The following is a 13844-nucleotide window of genomic DNA, read 5'->3' as shown; positions in this document are numbered from 1 at the left end:
CCTCCTTACCTACTGAAGCACATCTCTGAGAAGAGTCTGCTCTGCCTCCTCTCCACCCTCCATGAGGCAGCTGTGGAGAGCAATCAGTGTCCCCCAGGCCTGCTCTTCTCCAGGCTGGAAACACCAAGTTCTCTCAGTCCATATGTTGTATTTTCCAGCTTTTGGGAAGCTGGAGACATTTTCCCTGGGCTATGAAGTTTCTTTTGCCCAATTTCTTTGGGATAAGAGCCCTGTCCTTCAGCGTATCACATTCCAGTCTGAGGTTGCCTACAAACTTGCTGAGAAGGTTCTCTGTCCTATCAACTAGATCATGGAATCAGAGAATAGTTTGGGTTGTAAGGGACCTTAAAGATCAACTTATTCCATCATCATCAGTACCAACCCCTGAGGGTCACCATTAGTAACCAATCACCCACTGGTTGGACTTTGTACCACCAATCACCACCTCTGCAGACCAGTTTTCCAGCCCACCTCGTGCCCTTACTCATCCCATTTCCCTCCACTTTGACCAGAAGGATTTTATGGAAGACTCAAGCAATAATCTTAATGAAAAAAAGGTCAACAGCACCTCCTGCCCTTCCCTCATCTGCTCGGACACTTTTGTCACCTCAGGAAGTGATTAGGTCAGGTTTGGGTTGCCCTTGGAAGACCCTTGATGGACTTTCCTGGTCTCAAACTGTTCTGCATGTGCCTGGATCCTTAAGATGAGGAAGCTTGAGAAGGCTGTGTTCCATAACTTTACCCTGGAATGAGGTGGAGCTGCCAGGATTGTGCTTTCCCCAGTCTTCCTTGCCCTTCCTCCAGGTCTGTGGGACATGTGACTTTCTCCAGTCAGTTTTCTGCCTGTCCTATGACCTAAAAAGTGATGGAGATGGTGGAGAGCAGCTTTCCAATATCAGCAAAGGAGTGCCTCAATCTTTCCCATGTCTTTCCCCACTGGTGGACTGGGCTCCTTTTCCCAGTCTCCCACTGGGTCCTGCCAAAAAGGTGTCCTAAAATCCAGAGCTGTGAATCTGCTGGGTCACTTTTCTCAGATTTTAAAGCTGCCCCAGGTGTTGGTTCTGCAGCCACAGCCTCGGCCTCCTCACCCTTGACCTGCTCTTCCCTGCTTGGAACAACTCCAGAGAAGCATCTCCCAGTGTTGTCTTGTTGATCCCTCTCAAAATGTCCTAGATTGACCAGGAAACTATCAGATAAACATGAGCTACTGCAGGAAAGAGCTCAAATGGAAGCAGAAAACTGGTTTGGAAGCTTATTGAGCAGTTCATCAGCTAGATAGAAAAATAGTCAGATAGATAGATAGGTAGAAGATAAATTAAAGTATGATGGACCACTGCCCTTTGACACTCTAATTTCATTGTCTTCATTTGGTTTACAGAGAGAAATATCTGACTGTTCCCTGTAAAAGAGACACTTCTGAGAAATAATGTCCAATTCTGCCATAAACCAACCTTATCTCAGTATTTCCTATACATTATGTGTTAATTATTACGCATATAATGAGCTGGCCCACCTCTTTCTTTGAATGTGACACCCTTCAAATGGTGGTCATTCATCTTGTGGCCTGCAGAGACAAAATAAGCTTTAAAAACGTGTCGGTTTTATAGTCAGTGTAGTCAGTGCCTCCTGGATATATCATGTTTTGTCCTTGGTGGGAAGGGCTGTTCTGTTCCCCTGTTCCTTCTAAATGACTCTGATATCCCTGCAATTTTCATTAAAGATGATTAGTAGAGGAGTGTATGTCAACAAGATTGACCAGGGACGATCTTGATTCAACTTCAGCTGCAGAGAGAGTCAGTAATGCAAATATTTAGAGAGGACAAAGGCAGATCAATTGAATTATGAGTTTCATTGCTCTTGGTTTAGTGATTAAAATGACCTAGAGAAGAACTGCCCTTAGCAGGGGGAGGGGGAAGGGCCCACATCCCACGTCAGGAATTGGTTTGTGGCTCTGACAGGCCTTTCCTGGATGTGTAAGGGGAGAAGATCAGAGACCTCGAAGGCACCTGTGCTCTAACAGGATTTGAAAAGACATGAGGAATCCGACTCTCCTCCTTTTTTCCCCTGGATCAGAAGGGATGTTTAACCAGCAGCTGTATTTGTTTTGCAAGATGCAATTGGATTTAGCCTAATCCCCGAGCCAGGGAGGGAGAGCCTGGGTTTGGGAGCTGCTCTGGAGGGAGGACCTGCCTGAATTCAGAGCACTTGGCAGAGCTTTCAGCAGCCCCAGGAGCCCCAAACCCCTGCACCACTTGTACTGTTTATTCTCCACCAATGTGCTCTGCTAGATTGGGCAATTGCTGAGCCAAGAAGCCGGGCCCGAAATGGGATTTACAGCCCCGTAATGTTGCTCTCCATTTACTTTCAATCAGCGAGGAAATCTACCACAAAAGTGCTTATTTATATACGAGGGAGAAACTTATTTACATCTGCCTGGGAACTGGGAATATGTTGGGGCTGAACACAGGGAAATGAAATGCAAAATGCAAAATGCACTCCAAAGTTTTCTCCCGGCGATTCGTGCCTGAGCACACGGAGGAGCCTGTGGTGCAACTTAATAGGTGGGTGGGAATTAGCACATGGTGCAAAAAGGGCCCTGTGCTTTCAGAAATGAACAGCCTTGAACTGGGTTTTAGCAAACTAAATTTTTAAATGAACGGGGTTTGTTTCACTGCTCTGAGTATTTTATCAGTGTGAGGAGGAGAGTGCTCGGTCTTCGCAGGGGCAGGAAGAAGGAGGGCTCAGCTCACACTCTGAATTTCTCATCTCGGTTGCACAAGTGCTTCCCACTTTTTCCGTGGGGCAGGGATGACCATGGATGTTCCAGAAAGTGCTCAGCCTTTCTCAGGTTGTTTTGGACTTTTCCCTCTGGAGGAGAAAGCAACTGTTTCGAAGTTAAAATGCTTGAGTAAAAAAAATATTTGAAAGAAAAGAAAGAAAAAGTAAACGAAAGAAAAAAGAAAAACAGAAAGGGAAAGGGAAAGGGAAAGGGAAAGGGAAAGGGAAAGGGAAAGGGAAAGGGAAAGGGAAAGGGAAAGGGAAAGGGAAAGGGAAAGGGAAAGGCAGGGGAAGGTTTGAGAAGGTTTGGGAAAGTTTGGGAAAGAAACGTTTGGGAAGGTTTGGAAAGGGAAGATTTGGGAAGGAAGGTTTGGGAAGGTTTGGGAAGGTTTGAGAAGGAAGGTTTGGGAAGGAAGGTTTGGGAAAGGAAGGTTTGGGAAAGGAAGGTTTGGGAAGGGAAGGTTTGGGAAAGGAAGGTTTGGGAAGGTTTGGGAAGATTTGGGAAGGTTTGGGCCTTCAGGCCTTTTGTCAGAATCTGCAAACACATTTCCAGTTCTCCATGAAGAATTTCCTGAGTCTATGAATCAAAGTCTGTACATTTACCAGATGAATCTTGTTCTGGTTTATCCTGATTTCAAATACGCTTTTTACACCGTGAGGAGAACTCTTTAGCATAATATAGAACTTTTATTCCATACTGGCTGCTCTAATTCCCCCTGATAAATGTGACTTTGCTTTCCCAACCCTGCGTGGAGCCTTTTGCAGCATTTGGATCTTGTTAACATTTTTAATAGAGTGTCACATCATCAAATTATAGACTTCAGGGGATAAATTAAGGGAAAATATCGAGTGAAGGGATCACTGGGGTGTCATTGGAATTTAAAAAAAAAACACTTTTAAGGACCAATCTCCACAGGTTCTGTCTCCACAGGGAGTTATTGCTGTGGATGTGACGCTCCCAGAGTTTTCACAAATTTTGTCTTTGAGTGCTTTGAGTTTACCCAAAATTCATCAGCTGGTATGAAAAACAATCCCTAAGTGTAAGAACAGCTTTGGAAGGAGGAGAGGAGGAGAGAAGGAAGGCAGAGTAGGTGTTTTTCCTCCTGTGAGTCCTTATTATCCTGTATTATACTTAGCTGATGGTGTCACAGGTTTGAAAAAGATGCTGTTTTTTTCCCCCCACCCCGGGGAACTGAGACTTTGTTTTGTTCTTTCTGAAGGTTTTTGATTGCACCATTTGTTGTTTATTCAGATTTTGTCAATAAAGAGCTGTTCTTTTCCACACTTCCACCTGAAGTTTCTTAATTTTCTAAGTTGTCGTCTCGTTAAACTGAGACAATGGGTATTTTCTTCTGCCAAAACTACCACAAGAAGCGTGTACTGAGTAAGAATAAATCATTACAATGTGATCTATCATTCAGAGTTCAGAGAAAATGGGATTTAAATGCATGAAGTGTTCAAAAAACAGGCAGACTTGTCACTTCCTGCTATGGATTCGTGGCCGTGTGGGTGTTTGGTCAAAGGTTGGATTTGATCTTGGAGATCTTTTCCAATCTTAATGATTCTTTGAAAAGGTAAATGTTTTCAAAAATCTGTCATCCTTACCTTTAAAAGGTTGAGCAAGTCTCCCATTTCTAATATTTCTGTTTAAATTTTCAATGTTCGACCTAAGTGGATAATAAATCTCTAAACATCAGGTTCTTGCAGCAAGGCTGAACAATTTCCAAATCAGCTTCATAAAAACTGCCCTCCCCTTTAACAGAGAGGTGGTAAATTCACTCCACACACTCCACGAGCTACAAACCAGAAATATCTTAATCATAACTTCAAAAATTATAATTAGACTCCCAAATAAGGGACACAAGGTTGATAATGTGTTTGCAGCTGCCTCATGAAGGTGAGTCAAAGCTGAGCAGAAGCAGTGGTGGCCTTTGGAGACTGAACAGGAACCTTCCAGAAACACCAGCATTTTCCAAGCATTCACTGAAAGTATTTATTTCACCCTTCCATGGGATGCTTTAACAGTATTACAGCCCCACTGATCTGGGCAGGGCATTCTAATACACCCAGGAAAATATCAGGAGAAGTCAGAAGAGAAAAGGGAACTCTGGAGAGAAGAGCAATAAAGAGATTTCGTCAGTCTGTGACAAAATGCTGACCCCTGCTTTCAGTAAAATGCCATTTTTTGGGTGGTGTGTCTCTACTCCAGGTGCAATATTGAACACCTGACATCCCTATCCATGAGTTATGTCACAGGCCAAGGAAATTGGAAGTGAAAGTATTCTTGATTTTCTTTCCCTGTCCTTTCTGTAGCCAATGTTCCCCAGGCAATGACGTATGAGAAACCTGTTGACTGTTTTACACAGAGAATCCCAGAATCACTGAGGGTGGAAAAGACCTCCAGGATCATCAAGTCCAGCCTTTGATGCCCACCTTGTACCCCAGCCCAGAGCACTGAGTGCCACAGCCAGGCCTTCCTGGGACACCTCCAGGGCTGGGCACTCCAAACCTCCCTGGGCAGCCCCTGCCAAGGCCTGACCACCCTTTTTTGGGAAGAAATCCACTGAAATTTGAACTGAGCTGAGGAGTGACCCTCCCATTCATTTTTATTATTTTTTATTAACCTCCATTCCCAAGAAGTGCAATAATAAGTGCCAACAGCATCAGGGGTGAACTTTTGACCTGCCCTTGGTTTTCTGAGTTGTGCCATCAAGAAAATCTCATCCCTTCTGCCAACCTAAATGGGTTTTGTGCCACCCTGGTATTTTGGGGTGGCATTTGTCCTTTTGTGTCTGAATGGATGATGTGGAATCAAGGGGAGATGCCAAGGAAACAAAAAGAAGGTGCTTTTTAAATGCAGAACTCCAGACATGGTTCACATCCTGCCTGTTACAGACCCTGCTGGGCAGGGATTGTTTTCTCAGATAATAACTGAATGCCTGCTCAGAGACTTCCTCCTGCTCTGAGCTGGATGAACTAATGACAGAGCACAAAGCAAGACCTTAAAGATCTAAAATCTAAGTTGGGAAGGCAGCCCTGACCCAGATCCTGGGATTTCTGCATGGCACAAAATGGTCTTTAGGGGTCCAAAATGATCATCTCTCTGCCTCTAAATCAGGATCATAGCTGTGACCAATGAGACAATCTACCATGACCTCGAAACAGGTGTAATAGAGCAAGAAAAAATAACTGATATTTGTGGATTAATTCTGCCCCAAAAAAGGGTTAATGGAATTACCTGATTATCGGTGCCATGTTTATATATATTTTTTTAAAAAGCTAATTAAAATGGGGTGCATTTAATTGCCATATAAATTCCAAGTTGTCCAAGTGGGGAGTGGGAGGAACACGACAGAACTGTACCATTAAGCATATGAGTAGGTGAAATGATGTACATAAAATTCTTATTTAACCAGTGTATGTACAAACTGTTGACATCGTGGTGGTATTTTGCAGAGTGTTTTCACAGCCAGCCTGACTGTAATTTTCTTTGGATTCTCTGCAGGTTTTTGGTTTTCCCCTTGCATTGAATCTGTGTTTCAGCTACATTTTGGAATATCTCTGTGTGGCAGTGTGACCTTATCTCCTGCAGCAGCACAGTAATGTGAATAACTGTGGTAATTGTAGGGCCAGTGACAAAAGAGAGGCCGGTGCAGAGCAGGGATTAGGAAGCATCAAGCACTACTGGAGAGGAAGAATAACACTATTGTTGTGTTAATGATGTTTCCCAGCCCTGAGCCAGCTGCCACACCGGGGTGGGAAGCACAGCTGGCTCAGGAGCTGAGGAACAGGCAGGAGCTGGGAGAAATAACTGCTACACTCTGCTGCAACCACCCTCTGCTAAAGCAGAGGAGATTCTGGGGAGAACTGAACCCCTGCATGGATCTTGGAGCAGAATCCACAACTTTCCTCCCACTGGGAGGCAATTTCTTCCCAAGATAAAAAGATAAGTTGTGCTCTCCCTGTCTGTGCCTCAAATGCCTAAAACATCTCTGGCATTTTCAGATAACAAACATCTTCCTGTGAGCTCTTCCAGCACCACCAACATCTGGGGCTCATTTATCAGGGAATGTGGGAGAGATTCTGCTTTGCATCCTTGGTAACAAAGGAACATCTACTGCAAATGATGGGGTAAGAAAGAACAAACTACTTACATCAACTCACAGCAGCAGTGACACAGGGAAACAGAGGCTCTCCTTAGGAAAATGTGTGTGTGCATATAGATAAAGGTACAGAGAGATGTACATATGCAGATGTTAGGGAATCATGGAATGGTTTGGATTGGAAGGGATTTTAAAGTCCATCCAGTGCCACCCCTGCCATGGGCAGGGACACCTTCCACCAGCCCAGGTTGCTCCAAGCCCCGTCCAACCTGGCCTTGGACACTCCCAGGGATCCAGGGGCAGCCACAGCTTCTCTGGGCAACCTGGGCCAGGGCCTCACCACCATCACAGCCAAAAATTCCTTCCCAATATCCCATCTAAAACTACTTTCTTTCAGTGGGAAGCCTTTGCCCCTTGTCCTGTCCCTCCATCCCTTGTCCATAGTCTCTCTCCATCTTTTTTGTAGCTCCTTGAGGTCCTGCAAGGCCACAGTCAGGTCACCCCAAAGCTTCTCCTCTCCAGGCTGAACAATCCCAACTCTCTCCCCTTTCCTCCCAGCAGAGCTGCTCCGTCCTCTGCTCATCTTGGTGCCTCCCCTGGACTCTCTCCAGCAGCTCCATGTCCTTGCTGAGCTGTTCCTCAGGGCTGGAGCAGCTCTGCAGGGGGGTCTCAGCTGAGGGGCAGAGGGGCAGAATCCCCCCCTGCCCTGCTGCCCACGCTGGGGGATCAGCCCAGGGCACGGGGGGGTCTCTCAGCCCCTCCTGCTGCTCCAGCCCCTTCCCAGCTCCCTTCCCTTCCCTGCACACGCTCCAGATGTACAACAAAGGGAATTAAAGCAAGAAAAACACAAAGTAATCACCAACAATTACGCTTAACAAAATATTTAGACTAGTCAGTCATTATGTCAGAATTAAGAAAAACAACAACGACAACAAAAAAGGCCAAAGGAAAGCAAATGAAAAGTTATCTTTTAAATAGGCATTAAAATGCTAATATTTCATGCTTATAACGAAGTTCTAATAAGAGTGGGAGATGAGAGTGATTGGAACGGGTAATAAACCAGTTCCCATTTTAGCTGTCATTTTAACAACATAATTTGGTGGTTCTGTCAGCTTGTTGGAGCTCTGCTGATCCCAAAGTATTTCATTTCCTTCCTGAGTGGCTGCCTGTGTGAGGCAATATTGTTCCAGAGTGAAGTGCCTTCGCCTCTGTGAAAGAGCTTGAGTTGATCTTTAATCTTTTCTCCAAATGAATTCTTCAAAATTATTTTTAAATGAGCTTTTAGTGCCGCTGAAAGGTGGGAGAGGTATTTATTTCCATTTTTTTCCTCTTTTTTTCCTCTCAGAGTCAGGACATGAGGTGATATCTCATTATAAAGGACAATTTTCTCGACGAAAAAAATCTCTCCCATTATGTCCCAGACTGCAGCAGTGCAAATTTTCCCATATTAACTATTACAACCCACATTATTAATATCTCAGCACCTCACATCTCCAACGTGTCATATGAGCCAAAGAACTTTGCAAGTGGCTTTTGAGATCCCAGACCCATCTTCTTCTTCTGCTCTGTCATGTTCACCTTTAAATTTCATTTGCCTTTATTCTCCTTCTCCCTTCTAATTGCCACTGCTTTCAGCCTAATACTTCAGCAAAGACTCTTGTCCACAAAAAGTATGATCTGAAATTTCTGTGTGGCTTCAAAGAGACAACCCTAACCCTAACCCAAACCACTAAAATATTCTCATGAAATTAATTTCTGATTAAATGTCTGTCTATTTTAGCCCAAAGAAGCTGCATCATCTTTGAAAACATATTAAAAGGGAATAAAAGGAGAAATTTAATTCAATATATTCACATGTCCAAAATGGTACCAAAAATGATATTTAATTTAATTCTATTCTGCACTGTGATTCTCAGTGATTACATAAGCTGTTTATTAATTTCTACATAGATATCTCAGGTATTTCTTTAGAAACTGTTAAAATCCATCTACCCCAGGTCAGTTTGAATTAGCAAATGTAAAGTTGTTAATAGCAAACTTAAATGTGCAACATGGAAAAGTGAGATACTTGTTTGCTACTTTCAATTTATTGATTTAAAATGGAAATTAATTTCTAAATTTCTAAATTAATTTCACATCTAAAAGATGTGAAAAACACATCTTTTCTAAAAGGTGTTGAGAGAAAATACTGAATTCTACATAAAACCTCTATAATTCAGATATGTATTCTTAGAATTATTATAAAGCTCAAAAGGTAATAAAAAATATTGAATTTTTTTATTGTAATGTACCAGCTGTGCTTTCTCATTACAATTCTTACAAAGCAAATAAAAGTCAAAAAAAAAAATGAAATATTTTGAATCCTGTGAGTCATTTCAACTCCATTGGAGACAGAAAATGCAGAGGCTGTTTCTGAGAGATGGGTTAAACCCCCATCATTTGATAAATTCGATCCCAGCCTGGTTTTAGGGCTTTTTCAGGGCCTTCAGGTGCCTTTCAGCCCCTGATAAGCTCCAGCCACACCATTTAAACTTCATTTTCAAGTCAAATTCCCTGTTCATCGTCTCCCTTTTTCTCCCCCAGCTCTGCCTTGATGTGTTCCTTCAGTAATTCCATGAAAAGGCAGCCAGCCTTGCCTAATTTAATTTTCCCCTCTAAGTCCAGGCCACTGGTTGTGTCTTGTGCTGTTATTTCTCATTTTTTTTCCTTTTTATCTACACATTTCCCTCAGCAGTTGTTGGACTTTCAGAGCTCCTAAATACTCCTCTCTCTGTCCATGGAAAGCACCCTCTGGAAAACTCTCTGTCAGGGCACTTTGGGTGTAAAGATTTCCTTGCCTGGGTAATTTGGGGGACATTTTAAGCTCATTTTAGCACTATCCAGCCAAATAGTTAAGTATGTGATTAAAAAGTAAAACACACATTTAATGCAGTTTCATATTGAAGTTTTGGGGGATTTATGGACACTTTGTAAACATGGATGCAAGAAATCCTCACAGAGGATGCTGACTAAGCTTAAAATTTAAAAATCCTGATAGTTCATCAGCTATGGGACTTTAGGGGTTGTGGTTTAGAGCTGTAACTAATTAATTATCTGACTGCTACAGTGGGTCAGGATAGTCAGGAAATACTTTGATTTAAGCTTATGGAATGAATAGCCCTGTGAGGGAAGCTAAATTTAGATTGTTGTTCAAACAAAGGAAGATTTAAAAATGAAAAAAAAAAAATAAGAGAACAAAACAAAAACCAACCAAAACAAGTAACAAGACAACATATTTGGTATGGGAAAGATGTTCTACTTCCGAATACCAACAATTAACCACAGATGGAAGGTAATCTTAAAAGAAAATGTGTTCCTCCCAATCTTAAACTTGTTTTCTAACAGTTTCTTTCCGTGGTTTGAAAGGTGAAATTTTACTTCACTGGCTGAGTTCCAGACTGAATCATTCAACTGGATCTTCAAATTTATTGTGCTTTATGATGAGGTTGCTCATAACTGCAACAAAACTCCCAGAACTGGTAGTTCCATGGAATTTCAGAGAATTTTGTTAGAATTATAGGGTGGTTTTAGTTGGAAGGACCTTAAAGCTCATCCTGCCATGGGCAGGGACACCTTCCACTAGCCCAGGGTGCTCCAAGCCCCATCCAACCTGGCCTTGGACATTCCCAGGGATCCAGGGGCAGCCACAGCTTCTCTGGGCAAAGTTAGTCTGAACATAAGGAAACACTTTTTTTTACCTTGAGGGTGGTGAAAGACAATTTTCAGCCCCAAATTTCAGTCACGAGGACAATCAGGGAATAGAATTGAAATTCGTTTCTCTCACTTCCACAGAGCAAATGTTCTGTGGGGTCACAGGGGGCTGCACTTTAAAATCTGGCTTAAGTTGCACTAAATATTTTGAAAAATGTGAAATTAAATCCAAGTTCCCTCATCTCTTCATGATATTGCAAAAATGCTGTAATGTGTTTCTAAAGTACTGGGACACTACTCCCTGAGGCTTTCAATTCCACTTGGAATCACATAAAAAGAGATGATAAAGGATATTTTTAAAAAATCACACAAAACTTGTTTGCCTGAGAAAAGATAAAATGTATTACAGCCACTTCTCATTTGAATGTGCTGTGTTTGTTTTCGTTCCTCCTCCATAAAACCTTTTTATTTTCTTCTTTTACTTCAGCAGAAGGATAGACAAATATTTTTCAATAGGCTACAATAAACAACACAAAAAGCTGAGGTGCAGTGCTTTGCTAGCCTGAAGTATAAAATATATTTCCAGTGTAGCACTGGGAAAACAGAGGGAATAGAGGTCTCCAAGCTCTTCCTAAGCCTGAAGGTCAATAATAGAGAGAGAAAACTTGATAATAAATGTGGACGAGGACCCCAAAAAGTTTCAGGTACAAGGAATTGCAAAGGACAGCAGCACAGAGTTTAGGAATTTGACTCTTTTCACTTGAACTCTGTAGGGTTTCCAGCACACACTTCAGGAATTTGACCCCTTTAACTTGAACTTTGTAGGATTTCCAGGCTATTTATAGACAGAGAGGGACGGGGAGCCTTTGCCAACCCAAAAATGACAGCAGGGATGTGTGAGCTGTGTCTGGAAAATTAGGCTGCTCCTCCAACATATTTTTAGAGGCATTTGGGGGTTTTAGCAGACATAATAAGATCTGTAAGAAAATAAAAGCAAACAGAAATTAGTGGGTTGATCTTTACTGTGCAGTCCCACTAAAGCAGACACTTAACCCCTCCCCAGGTATCAAATAGGAAGAAGTAAAATATGCTGTTTGTATTTATAATGCTATTTACTACACTTTAAGAACATCAGCCCCTCATTTGAATTATTTAGTGTTGAAAAGTACTCCTTACCAGTGATTTTACTGATGATAACTGCTCTTACTCTTTAATTTTATATAGTTTTAACTCTGCATCTTCTTCTTCCACCATGGGTAGGGACCAGCAACTGAAAAGGTGAAACCTCAGGAGTTTGCTTTTGGATTCTCCAGTGGCCACAGAGACAGAAAAAAAGGTGAGTTCCTGCAGAGGCTTTATATTCTCCCCTTTTTCTCCAGTTCCAACAGAGATTAAGTTACAGCTGGGCTTGGGAAATTAAAGCTCCAAGAGCTCAGTTTATTACTTGATTTCATACTTCCCACCCACTGACTTCGATGGAGAGCTTATGTTGGGAATGTTGGACTGAAACCTTTGGGAAATAAGCTTAAAGAAGTGAAATTGTTCCATTTTGTTCCACTCAATTTTGTCTCATTGCCAGAGAAGGGAAGAGGCTGATTAGAGCTGGTGGTTCCCAGTGGCACAAAGCCTGGTGGTGTCTCTCAGAGTTCAGCCAACGGGAGGATTTTAATCAAGGTTGAGGTTTGGGAACCTAAAACTGGCTGTTCTGCAGGCCCAAAAGAAGAGAGAAGGAGGACAATAAGAGCAAGGACTTTATGTGGCCTTTTTGTTGAATATAATGGAGTTTGCTGTTCCCATCCTGGTCAGGATCAGGGCTGGGAGATTAAAGATCACCCAAGTCACTCCCTGACTGGATTCCCCAAGTCCCTCACTGTTTTGGTGAGAAAAAAGAGTTTATCTTTCCTTGTAGCAGGATCCAGAACCCTGAAACCATCTGGAAATGAGATTTAGGAAGGGGCTTAGACTGGGATGCTGTTGGATTGTCCTGGTGTGATGATGCAACACGTGTTTGACCTTCTGCAAATCTTTTTGCCTGAATTGTGATGCAATTGGGAATTGTGATTATTGCCAAGGCCTTCCTGAACAACATTTTAATGTGGATCACCGGGGTGGGAAAAGATTTGCTTTTACTGACTGACGTTTTACATTTAACTCTCTGTATTCCACTGCCCAAGAACTTTATATCCACATTATAATAGCAGCTAAAAGTTCCTTTCTAGGAGTTTCACCATCTGCCACGAGACTTAAAGGAAAACACTGTGTCTTTAAATGAATTCTCTTTGAATCTCTAATCTTTCTTAAAAACCCAGGAGAGGCGAAATTGTATAATGAGATTATCCTGATTCACCCCTGGTGCCTATTTCCATAATATCAATTAGCACTGTGTTAGGTGAAAAAGGGGTCAGAAGAGCTGATTTTATGCCAATGTCTCTTATTGTGTTCTTTGGAAGGCTCAGGCTAAAATGCAACATTTAGGCACTGGCCAAGCCCAAACAAAAATCTGCTTCTTCATCCTTTGGGTTTCGAGGAAGGATAAAACAAGCCTGATTCAAATCTAAATTCTAAATCCTAAGTTTTGGGGTTGAATCAGGGTAATATTCCTCTGCTAAACCACAACAAACCCGGCTGTTCTTCCTGGAAACCAGTTTTCTGTGGGTGCAAGAGTCTCCACAACAAATGGGACTCTGCAGTGCTAAACTGCCAAACCCTAATCCACCTGGAATTATATTCAAATGATATTATCCCATAATAGAAAAGGACATAAAGCATTAACCACCACAATTTGGAGTCCAAACTTAAATTCTAACCTTATATCGTCAATAAAATAAAATGTAGGGTAAAGTTTCATCTTAAAACAATACCAGCCAGCCCTATAACCCTCAATCTGGAATTTTAGCCACTTTGCTACAGTAGAAAAAACCCTATTTTGGCTTGTGATATATATAAACTCATTCCCTGTCACCAAAGCCCTTGCAGAAGGCTGCAGTAAAGCTTCACTTTTTGATTTCCCTTAATGTTGATCAAATTTTAGAGGCATCATTACCCTCTCTCCTAATTCTCTTCCTACCCTCATGAATTTATAAGCAGAGAGGAGCAAACCTGGCTACAGAACCTTTATTTGGTATCAGATTTGTGCACTTTTACTCCAACTTTTCCCTAAATCCGTGCTTGGATTTCCCCAAACACTGAAGGCTTTGCAGAATCCACACAGAGCGTGGAATCCTCAATCTTTAAGTTCTAAACTCCTTGCCCATAAAAAAATGTAGAGCCCCA

The sequence above is a fragment of the Chiroxiphia lanceolata genome, chromosome 9, assembly GCF_009829145.1.
Source record: "Chiroxiphia lanceolata isolate bChiLan1 chromosome 9, bChiLan1.pri, whole genome shotgun sequence".
Taxonomy (NCBI): domain Eukaryota; kingdom Metazoa; phylum Chordata; class Aves; order Passeriformes; family Pipridae; genus Chiroxiphia; species Chiroxiphia lanceolata.
Note: the sequence above shows the minus strand (reverse complement) of the source record.